Source organism: Argiope bruennichi, chromosome 10 (assembly GCF_947563725.1).
Source record: "Argiope bruennichi chromosome 10, qqArgBrue1.1, whole genome shotgun sequence".
NCBI classification, from domain to species: domain Eukaryota; kingdom Metazoa; phylum Arthropoda; class Arachnida; order Araneae; family Araneidae; genus Argiope; species Argiope bruennichi.
Window position 1 is genome coordinate 127,063,060 of NC_079160.1, and position 12,190 is coordinate 127,075,249.

At 33.7% G+C, this 12,190-nt stretch overlaps 1 protein-coding gene across 4 annotated transcripts in view; it reads left to right on the plus strand.

Moving 5' to 3' along the window:
* The first annotated feature begins 9,271 nt into the window (after nucleotides 1-9,271).
* Nucleotides 9,272-12,190, plus strand: part of LOC129988127 (protein trapped in endoderm-1-like) — a 94,641-nt gene continuing 91,722 nt past the window's right edge. For all 4 annotated transcript variants that reach the window (XR_008785627.1, XR_008785628.1, XM_056096269.1 and 1 more), the window contains exon 1: nucleotides 9,272-9,474. The gene's annotated coding sequence lies outside the window, so the exon portion shown is untranslated. The remainder of the gene's footprint in view (nucleotides 9,475-12,190) is intronic.

Consider the following 12,190-nt stretch of genomic DNA (forward strand, 5'->3'; position numbering starts at 1 on the left):
AGAATTTTCCTGAAAAAATGAATCTGCATCTCTTTTTACCATTCTGTAAGCGTTTATAACAATCAAAATTGAAAAATAAATAAATAAAACGTCAAAATAATGCACCATCTCAAATGATGAGTGAGAGGCACTACCCGAGTGCGAAAGGTTCATTGTCTTAACTGAATACTTATTTCTGGACTCTTCATTCTTTGGTCTCTACATTTTTGCGGGCTTGTGTGTACCAAATAATTCATTTTTTTTCCTCATCACTAAATAAAATATTATTCCAATAATCTCAATCCTTATGAAAGCCTTTTTTGGCGAACAACAGACGCTTTTTCCGGTTTGATTTCGCTGTTTCCTAAGCGGAATCCTGCCACGTTAACGAAGCGTCGACCGAGGCTCTCTAGCCTCGCACTTGCTACCTTTCGCTCATCTTTGCGAGATGCTTTGCGATATTTCAACAGCACTTGTAGCAGGATTAGCTTCGACCTCTCATACTACTGCTTTCATTTCTGTATCAGTAAGTCGTCTTAGTTAATAATTATATATATCTATTTTATATTATAAGTCAATATTGTATTTAAAATAATACATTTTCTAAATGGAGCACAGATGTTCACTTTCTTTTGACTTTCATGTTTTTACTTTCTCTCACTCTGTGTCGATAATTTTCGAATTTAAAATGTGTTATTCGCATATACAGCAACGTCTGACAATACAAGCAGAAAGATCTCCCAGTCGCATGAATAACATCAGAACTACAAAAGAAATGAGAGAACTGCACCAAAAAATCCCTAGCAAAAAAATATGCAAAATCATAAAAAAAAAAAAACCCCTCGAATTAAAAAAAAAATCACAAACAAAATAAAATACGCACTCCAGAAAACATTCATTCCATTTCTCTACAAATATCGCTTGCTATTTTGAAATTGAAAAAAATAATAAAGGAAAGAGATTTTTGAAACCTTATAAACCAGCAAGGTTGATGGTCATTGATAGGCCGGCTGACGTGAAAAAGGCTTGAGTGGAATGCAGTAAAACACGAAATCATCTCCATTCTCAGGCCGCAGTAGATGCGAGGTGGATGATTCATTTTTATGATCTGCAGGGTGTATGATCTGCGCAAATAAGGAAATCGCGATCTTTAACATATGGTGAAAATGTCTTAATGTAAACAGCAAATAAATCGCAATCATATCACTGTGTCTAGATTCCACAGGTTTCGTTTCCGGGGGAAAAAGGAAAGTGGCTAGATATTTTTCTACATTGTTGTCATCTTCCCGTTCTATCTTATTGGATGCGTCTGGTGAAAGCCAGGCTTCTGAATTCGGATGAGTTAAAAGAGCTGCCTGAGAGACTGAACTTCTTCCACTTTAAGAGCTTGAATAGCAGCGTCTCTACAAACAACGCCGCGCTTCTTTTCACCTTTAATAAGGTAGTGCAAGATTCTTTGTGTCTCCATAGCGTTGGGAATAAATCTGTTGTAAAAATGAAACGTTACAAGAGATGTCCGGAGAGAGCATACACCTTATGGTTGCGGGTAATGGACGAGGGCTTCAACCCTTTCTTTTAAAGATGAGATACCATTCTTAGAAACTTTACAATCAAGATAAGGAAGTTTATCAGTTCCCAAAAAACCCTCTCTCGATATTTAGGATTAAACATGTTTCTCATTTAACCTTTGGAGGAACTTTCTCTAAATCTTTGTAGTAAAATGCAAAGCCAACCGAAACTATCAAAATATCATACAAATACGCAAAACAATTTGGATCTCGTAATGCATCATTAAAAAAAAATCTGAAAAGTTTGTCTAGCATTTTTGAACTGACAGGTGTATAAAGGAATTCATATAAATAAGGGGTAATCTGATCTGTTTTAGAATGTCTGCAGGTTCCACAGGAATCTGATACTACGCATGTTATAAATCTTTTTTGAAAAATGCTGCTTTATCATGCAATTCTGATGCGAAATTTTGAATGCAAAAGATACCGATCGGCTTCGGTTATAACTTTCAGAAGCCGATAGTCGCCACAAATTCTCCAACTCGTATTTTTGGACACCAAGTGAAAGAAACTTTCTCAAGGGCTTTTTGAAATAGGAACAGAAGCCTTTGAAAGCCTTTCTGTTTCCAGCAGAAAGATTTTGAATTCATTTTTTTTTTTTTTTTTTTTTTTGCTTTTCAGTGGGAAGTTATCTGCCACTTGAATCGATTGGCGGTTCTTACGCAAGAATACAGTGCGTGGTTCCCTGCGACTTTGGCATGACATTCAGAGACGTATTAGTTAAATTGGATAAATTAGAGAAGAGTTGATAATAGCTTGTGTCTCCATAATACAGTAATACCTACAAATGACTAGATAATATATATCTTCGAGTGGTTTGAATGAACCTTCTAACCGAATCAATCTAGCTTCCCTTTTTAACATTAATAAGAAAGTCACGCTTTTCTAAGAAATCGACATGGAAGATAAATCGAGACACATCTAAGACGGTGAAATTCCAGTTCAATAATCGACCGAAATCTAAATTGAGTAATATGGTTAACGCCAAATTTATCTGTAGCTAACCATTTGCTATAAGACATTTTAAAAATAAAATATTGCATTTTTCAGAATAATTAAAAAGGGAAACTGAAGGCAAAAAACGAATGCAAAATTTGACATCCCGAACGAATAAACGATTGCGCTCTCTGCCAGTATCAGCCTTCGCTTCAACTGACAGGCATACTCATTTTTGAAAAAGTTACAAAGTGAAATGCTTTTCAGCATAATTTTTTTTTAACAAAATATAAAATGGTGCCAACCACGTGAACGATTTCGAGAAGGAAAGCGGGTCGATACCAACGCAAGGAAATGTATTACGAGTACTTTATTGATTCCTTTAAATCTGTTTCCTACTAGTAGTTAAGTTCTAATTTAGTCAAATGTGCAGGATCACCCGAATTTCTATACGGCCGAGTACAAGATTCACCTGCAATTTTATCGGCTGTAAATACGAGATTCTTAAATTTATCGGTGCTGCCCGAAAATTTGTTGGTGCGTTAGAGGAAGGCTTTGGCATGACTGATTCCTCTATTTTACCTTAAGGCAATTCTTGCATGCTTGCAACAACTGAGAATTTTTTCAAAATCACTTAACTGCATATCAGAGAGCTAACTGCGTAAACGGACAGATTTGAAGTCAGCAAATTGAGCAATTAGAATATTTCTTAACCGAGTCTAAGATTCTCATTGGACTTGTATCTAATTAGATCAGAAATGTGACTTAAGACATCCCACAAAAACAAGCACTACATTATGGAATTTAGTGTCCATTTGTCAAATACCTTCTATCAAATACTGCAAATGTATTTGATGTACCCATGAGTCCTCATTATTACGACATAAGGGAGGTGCGTAATGGCTGAGCATAAACAATTGAAATTAATTGCTTGCATAAATAACTGAGACCAATAAAACGAATATACGAGACCGGAAAACTTGGTTGTCGAAAGCTTAATTAGGATCTGAAAAGATGTCAGTCAGTTCGTTTATTATTATTATTATTATTATTATTATTATATCACGTGGAAGTGTTGCAAATGACAGCATCGGCAAAATTAAACGGATATCTTTTTATTTTAGCGATTATTCATCGTCAGTTTGATCTGTAGGATGTGTGATTGGTATAATTAATTTCTTCTTTTTTCATTTAATTCGGTCATAATATTTCGTAGAATTGTATAAAATATACTTAACACAATGCGTGAACGCTTTACTGCTGTTTCAGCTAGTCGTATGAGCAGTAAATGCAATTCTGAAATTAAATGAGTACAATCCAAACCACAAGAAGGGAGAAAAAATGGAATGAAAATGCATTTCACAGAGTGGAAATTGAGGTGAAATTATAATTCCGTTAACATATTTATTTTACGTACTGTTCCAAGTTCCGAATGTACCCCTCTGCGGATTGCAACCTTTCAGAAATGCTAGTTACGTGGTCTTGATGTGAACAGTATGCATGCTTCTTCATGGCCATACATTGATTATCGGACCCTTTCAAGTGTATGGATTTGCATGTGCGACGGAGATTCTTGCAATGAAACTGCTGTTAAAAAATGGTTTTCAGCCTCCGCCTCCTAAAAAAAGCAGAAATCCAGTTTGGATGAAATGAAGAATCTTATTAATCACGTGAAGAATTCGCTAATATTCATCCACGTTCGCACAAATGTTACGTTCAATTGATCATGCACGTCACAGGAAAAATGAGCTCGAGTTCTATCATGCTGAAACCGTACGAAGATCAAATTATGGAGCGATGTTGTATAATACTAGCAACACCATCTTTTGAAAAGTGCGATATTTCCGAACATTCAGTAAGACTGGTCAGGGGTCCGAACACCGAAACACCGACAGTACCTTCTTATACGTTCACGGATAATTGCTATTGAGCAGCAGATGGGCGCACACTTCATGGGTTATCATGACTCTTCACATCTTTTCACATGAGAAAAGATGCGTGGCTCTTCATCCACGAATGAAATGAAGAACCGCTCGTATGACTTGTGAATCGAATCCTTCACTGTGACTCCGATGATTTCAAGCTCCTTGTGACTTGAAAAGTCGCAAGTCTAATGTGTTATAAAAACATTACCTAAAGCACAAACAGTCAATCTACGCACACCAGCGCTTTTGACAAGCGAATGGTTCCTCAGAAATATTGAAGCATTTAATTTTAGATAAATGTCCTGTGCATGGATTGATATTCATGGTTACTTCGACAAATATCAAGTTCTTTTAGATATTTTAACGGTATTTCTAATCTTCTTGAAATTCTTTTATGAGATCAGGTCACGCGACACATTTGAGTGCAGGTGTTACGTAGCTGAACATCTAATGACATGCTATCCAACATGGCCACTTCAGTTTTCTTATTTTATATATAAAGAGTTCATTTGATTCCGATATTAAAATGGTGAGAGTATTTTACATGAATAATATGAAGACACAACAGCAGGTTACGTGGAATGAAATAGAATAAAAAAAAATGAACGAAAAGCTAATATTATTTATAAGCATATCAGAAAAGGTATTTAATATCTTAGAACTCTTTGCTATAAAATCTACAATATATATATATATATATATATATAAAAATTTGTAACGATGTTGCCAAACAATATTAAAAAAATGAACTAAGTCTTTATGTCTTAGCTTTCTACAGTGGAAGAAAATACACGAATAAATGTTTGTAAGGACAATGAAAACGATTGAATTTCGATGCAACAGTAAAAAAGTATTGCTGCAAAAATTGCATAAGATATTTTAGAACTACTAAAAATAGAAAAATAATTAGATAGTGTTAACGAGATGATTTTTAGGGGTTGTAAAAACTATTTTTGTACCAGAATGTTTTCCGAAATTATCAACGGCAAATTTTTAAAAATCCTTTAAGTTTTAGATAAGTAAAATTTTAATAAAAATTTCTAAAATATCATTCCAAAGTGCACATTCTTACTCTTTAAAGTATATTTGTGCCACATTTCACAGCTCTGAATCAAATTATTTTGCCCTCTAAAGTTTCAGTGCACAAGAACACAATTCCGTTGCTTTTATTATTAGAAAATAATGTTAAAAAATAGATAAGATGAAACTACTCTATGGTATGTGAAAAAAAAAAAATATTACTTGAAACTACGTTTTATTTGATTTTTTTTCCCCGTTTTGGTTTGGTGTGCGGTCGTAAGAGAGAATGTACGAATCCTTATTTGTATCTATTATAAACAGAGAGGGTACGGATAGACTGGTTGGATTCGCATCCCCCAGAGTGTGAGGTCGAACCCCGCTGGCCGAAGGCCCTCCGTGTGTGTGGCGGCCGGCGCACGCATAAACCTGTCGTGGTCACACAGCCCTCCATGTAGAGAGCAACGTCACTGGTTCAGAGGTGATCGCTCTCTGATTCAGGTCTAAATCAAGATCTGCTGTGGATGAGTGAATGAAATGCATGAAGAAAGGGTTGCGACGAATGACTAGCTAAATCGTACTCTTGGCCTTAGTTGGCGCTACTGTAAAAACAAGAGACGTTCACTTAAATCACTGACAGATGACTGTCAGTGGGATTGTAAAGTGCCATAATCACAAAAACATACATGGAGTAGAAGATAAAGTTTGGAGAGTATGGTTTAAGTGCGAATCGAACGATAACCGAGTTTTACGAGGTTTTCTACTTAATTATCCATGGCTTCAAGAATGTAAATTACATAACCCAGTAAAATGTATCGAATTTAACGTAATAACAATGGTAAGAAATTTAAAAAAAAGTGGCGACACATTTACTGTAGATAAGAAGCAAATGAAGTTTTGTTCTAATCAAATTAACAACCCATTTTTTTAAGTGATGTGGGAACTATTTTAGGTAGGACTTTATAATTTCCTAGCATTCTTAGACGATGAAGACGATGTTTAATCGAGCACTCCTCTGTCGAAAGTGCCGCACCACGTGAGTGGACATCATTTGACCTTTTACGGATTTCACATATACACCAGTCGGAATCTTTCATGAAATCTGACCTCAAGATCGCGGCCCTCAAATTCCAAAATTCAGGCACTACAAGTAAGTAAAATGTACACCGAGTAAAAGAAACTTATGTTTGAACCACTAATGAAATGTGTTGATGCTATGAACGAGAGATGGTGACAAGACCATGTGAAAAATAAATCAAGAAAATTAAGTCCTTGTATTTAATTTTTAATTCAAATATTTTTATTTCATTTCACTTATTTTATTTGTTGCGAAAGAATTTGTAATTGATTTTCAGTCTCTTCTTCGTCAACTAGTGTCCCAAAATGTTATGCATGAGCTTTTTTTTATGACAATACACTATTTTCAATCCATTTATTTAATCGTTAATAAATACTATTAATTATTAATAAAATTCTAATTTCATACTCATGGCGCCATCTATATTTGAGAAAATGTTAACTTTAACATTACATTTCATTCATAATAATCTATACTTATCTATCTTTACAAAAGAGTTTCTGTATGTCGATGTGTGTGCTGGACGGGGGATGCCAGTGCTTTACAGGACAGATCTAGAGCTATCTCTTTCGACATAGAATTAAATATTAAAAAAATTTGAACATGGACTTCGTAGCGATTTTCTTTGGAATCTTAATTAGACATTTCATTAAACAAAATTTAAGTCAAATCTTGACTTTTTCTGCCTTCAGTTCCGAAAATATTACATCATAAATTTAATTTTTACATTATCTTAAAATTTGTTTTCTCTTTTTAATGTTACTTATTCAATTTTAGTATAATTTTTTCTGAAATTTGAAATTATTTTAAAACTAACTTTTGCATCATTTTTGGCGCATATTTTATTGTTGCAATGAAATTCAAACGTCTTTGTTGCATCCTCAACTGTTTGATTGGGGGATTTTTTTTCCTTCCTTCCTTTCTTACAGGGAAAGAAGGATTTTTCGAATGATCTGTAAAGCGTGAAGGGAAATTACATAATTGAAAAAGATAATGTGCAATTTGAGAAAGATTAAGCAGCTACTTAAGATTTTAATAGCACTGTAATGATGTGAATTCCGGAATTCATTAGTCAAACTGTTCTTTCGTTGGAAAAAATCATTATGAACTTCAATTTACGCATAAGAGATTCATTCAATTTAATTACAACCGATTTTCATGACGAAAAAGTTGGCCGCCAAAGTCAATGAATGAACTATAATTAAAAAATTATAAAGCACAAAATATTTAATTTACTCCTTTCTTGAGCACACTGATAAAAATTTATTTTTAAAACTAATTTATATAAAATTTAATTTTACTTCTTGATTTTAAAATTCATTTTCACTTTTGATTTTCAAAAGATATTTGTTTTCATTTGATCTAGTTTCTTTTGGTGACCGCCTGGTCAGCAGGGGATATTGGTTACATTTCATTTCAACTAAATCGTGTACCGATTGCACCAAATGGTCAGACATTGAAGCCGTGTCATTTTAATTGTCATACATATGTTCCGATTTACAGAACAAAACTGACTTAAGAATGCAGAACATCCATTTTTTTTCCCCTACTATTCGTCGTTTCAAGGCATCACAGCGCTATTAAAAGCGCAAATGTGCTATTAATCTATCTTTTAAATTTCGAGATATTATAATTCCACTTTTTTATTTGACTTGCAAACTACGCAGATTGTAAGCAGATTCCTTTTTTGTTAGCTTTCAGCAGTGGAAGAAAATCGTGCCATTCAATATTTTATGAAATAATGAAAAGAAATTGAATTTAGAGACAATTTTGTATTTACTGCTGGAAATAAGGTAAATTTTAAAAAAAATGCTGAAATTCCGAAAAAATTTGCACGATTATTAAATTGGTATCATTAAAAAGACAATTTTTTTAAATTTTAAAATGGTGTAAAATTTATTTCTGCACATTGATATTTCCAGAATTTATAACAGAAAAAAGTGAAAATTCAACTTTATTTTTAATTAATCAAAATTTTAACCATATCACTCCTAACTATATATTCCAACCCTCGAAAGCATACGTGCATGCACGCTTCATCTGGCCGTCGCTGGACAAACGGTATAACCTGCAGAGAACCAAGACACACGCACGCATCTTTATTATTATCAAGAAGGACAAGCTGCTGTACACTTTCTTCGGTACTCTCTCGTGGAACCTTTGGGAAGGAATCCATCCAAAGGACGCTATGCGTAGCAATATTTTTAAAACAATATCCAAATATTCAATAACTTTTATCTAAATAGAAGGCTAAAGGGATGCGATCTTGTTTCCGTGAGAAGAGATATGACGTTCTGGAGCATCCTTCAAGGATGTTGCTGCAAACTGACAGATGATAATGGGGGAGGGGATCGGCACACAATGAGGATTCAGAATATGAAAGAGGGAAAACTTGGAGCAGAAATATTTAATAAAGGCAGCTATTCCAAACGAACTCGAGCATAACTTTTTAAAAATGGATAGGAAAGTACAATACAATGAATCAGTAATTAAAATAGATAAACATTTATTCCATTTCTTTCCTTTAAGAAAGGCATCGATGGATAATAGACTGAATCTCATCGAGTGAATGAAATCAATCGAGAAATGAAACTATTTAACCTTTTTCCACTTATCGAATATTTCCGATCCGACTGTCGACATTTTTCAGCTCTTTTACCACCTGTTTACTCCAACCCATCCGGTTTCCTCTGCCTTGGCTGAAGATCCTCCCCCACGCCCGCCATTGGCCCACGCCGGCTGTCGAGCATCACCGGTGAAAGCTCGCTCGTTTCTCACCAGTTGCTTCTGCGCTCCTGCTTCGCGAATATCGCCGATTCTGGGCTCTTCGAGAACCCTTCTCCATGTGACAGCAGAGCGTTCGTTCAAATTTGTTCTGTTCGAGTTTCGTTTGGTTTTGGATTGCGGCTTGACTTAAAATTAATCCTGATTTCCTATTTTTACTGACAAGCACGTGTTTCTATCATTTGCGGTAAGTGACTTCGTATTCGACCCGTTTTGAAATGCAGATTTCGTAATTTTTATTTCATTTATAAAATCATATTTGGTGCATTGTGGTAACGTTTAATTTATCTCTAGTTATTTCAAACTGGGAACAATCATTACTTACAACATATTTTTCTAGAATTATAGTGACATAACTGACTTGAATGAATTTATTTTCCAGATTTATTAAACAAAAAGAATGCTATTTTCCAAGACAACGTAAAATATTTCTTTTTCCTGGGTCAATTTTTAAAAATTTGACAGAAGAATATAATATAAACTTGCAAGTTTGTATCCATTTTACGCAAAATTTTGCTGAGAATTTCAATATTTTTTTTAGGAAGTGCTTACCTTTATTTTCACCTTGGTCGATATGCAGAATCACTCTCTTTGCATTATCCCCAGTAGCGCATTATGGAGAAATGCCTTTGTTTACTGTGGATATACACGAGCTATACGAAACAAGTAGGAATTATTTCACGAACCGGAAGTTTTGCAATTCTCTTTTTCATCCGAACCTTTAAATGATCCATTTGATTTTAGTTTGTAGAAAATAAAATTCATCTATTCATTTTTATTTGGAACTATTTAAAAATAAATTCAGAGAATATATTTTTCCAATGTCATGAGTATTTTTTGGAAACTGGATGCAAACTGAAAACGGAGGGGGGGGGGCAGGTCTTCCGTCTTTGGGTGCTAGTGATGATGATTGGGTGCAGTTGTTCCTGTCTTAGATTTAAGATCGAGATTTCAAATTTTGAATTCGACCAGCAAAAACAGATTTGAAAAAAATGCGAATAATGCTGCATTGTTTAATGAAACAATTGTTATCGTCAAAAAATAACGAAAACACATTAAAAGAAGTTAGTATTTTGGCAAATATTATGTACGATATTCTCAGTTGTTTTGGATTTGAATACAAAAGTTTCAATGAAACGAAAATTCAATCGTGAAAATAAAATTTTCCTCTTGGAGAAAATATATTAATTATAACGAAATAAATTTTCTTCGTCTATATTAATATACACCAGCATTCGATTAAGTTTTTATGGAAGTATTATTCGGCACCATTTGAACTAAATAGAATTTTAATTTCTTAAAGGAAATGATTTTGTCCTGAAAGAGAAACCGTCTGCCCAAACTGGGATGGAGATTTTATCAAGAGAAAGACGCTCCATTCACGAAATTCTCTTTCGCTGATGTTTCTGAAATGGGGATCTTATTTTTGTCTGATTATTGTTGGGGGGTGTAAGGGATCGATTCTCGACATCTTAATAAGAATCCCATGAATTTGCGCACGCTTTATTTTATTAATTCATCATCAAATGGTTTATTTTTGAAATTTTATTATACGTGAACTTATAAACATGTTGTCATTTTAATAAATTGTATCAGAAATCTTGACTTGATAAATGCCATAAGTTCGATCCTTAGTTCTTTGTGATATTTCTATAAGTTATTCATTTCAGTATTTTTCTCCATTTTATTCTGAAATCCACATTTCTTTTTGTTGATTTCAGAAAGTGAATGCCATTTCACTTCATGCGTAGTTTGACACAGAGTAGATTTTAAAAGCTGGAAAGAGGATTTTTACATACATCGTTTGATTGAAAGTTTCAATGATGGACGATTCACATTTCGTTGCAGTCCTGAATAATGATTTAATGAATGCACATCAAATATCATTTTTCGGTTTTACAGCGTTTATAAGTGGTATTTTGTGCGTGGCGGTTCTTAGAAAAACTCAATCTGCTCTTTCCCAAGCGTGCGTCTCGGAAAACAAATTGGGAAAATAGTCAACGTGCATTCATTATTTCCGCTTTAAAAAAAGTACGATTATTTATGTTCGTTGATATTCAAAGTGCTGGGATCAAGTTTCACTAATAAAAAAAAAACATACTTTGAAACATTAAATTTGTTTATTTAGTGGTTAGCAAATCAAAAATAATTTTATTTTCTGTCTAGTTCTTTTTTTTAATAAGCAAATTTCTTGAATATGCTTAAAAGTAATGGAAAAATCATTAAAGAATGATTTGAAGCGTTCCTTTGTGACTCGTGCTTTCCGCTATGGGACTAAAGTCCGATCTTCTATTTAAAGCAATCAAATAATTCATGTTATTAAAAAAAATATATTTGAATAAAAATAGTTGGAAAAGTAAGCTTTTTTTTGTATGCCAATTCGCAATGATAACAGGAAAATAAGAACAATTATTACATAAAACTGATCTCATATGACTAGTGTGATCGAAATGAAAATACAATATGCTTTTCTTTTCATTTCATTCTGATATGTAAATCATCGACACGTTCTCGAATGTTATAACAATGATTGGAATAACACCCATTTTCTTCAGTATTCGACTTCAACTTCTGATACACAAGGAATTTCGTTACAAAAGTTTCGGATTTGTTCATTTATGAATATCCAGATGTCTTACACTGTGTGACTGAAATGTTGTAGCAAACCAAATATGTACTCAGAATTTCAGATTTTGAAGGTTTTTTTATCGCACCTTCTCAATGGAGGGCCTTTTTTTTATAACAATCCTCTACATCAAGAATCCCTTGAATATCTTGTTATTTATGACGCACCTTAGCGTCAGTGTTCTTGTGAGAAAACGTTATCAACCTAGTATCGATTATTTCCTCAGAGTGCCTGTTTTTATCCGCCATTTCAAACTGAAAAATAGCACCGAAATTGC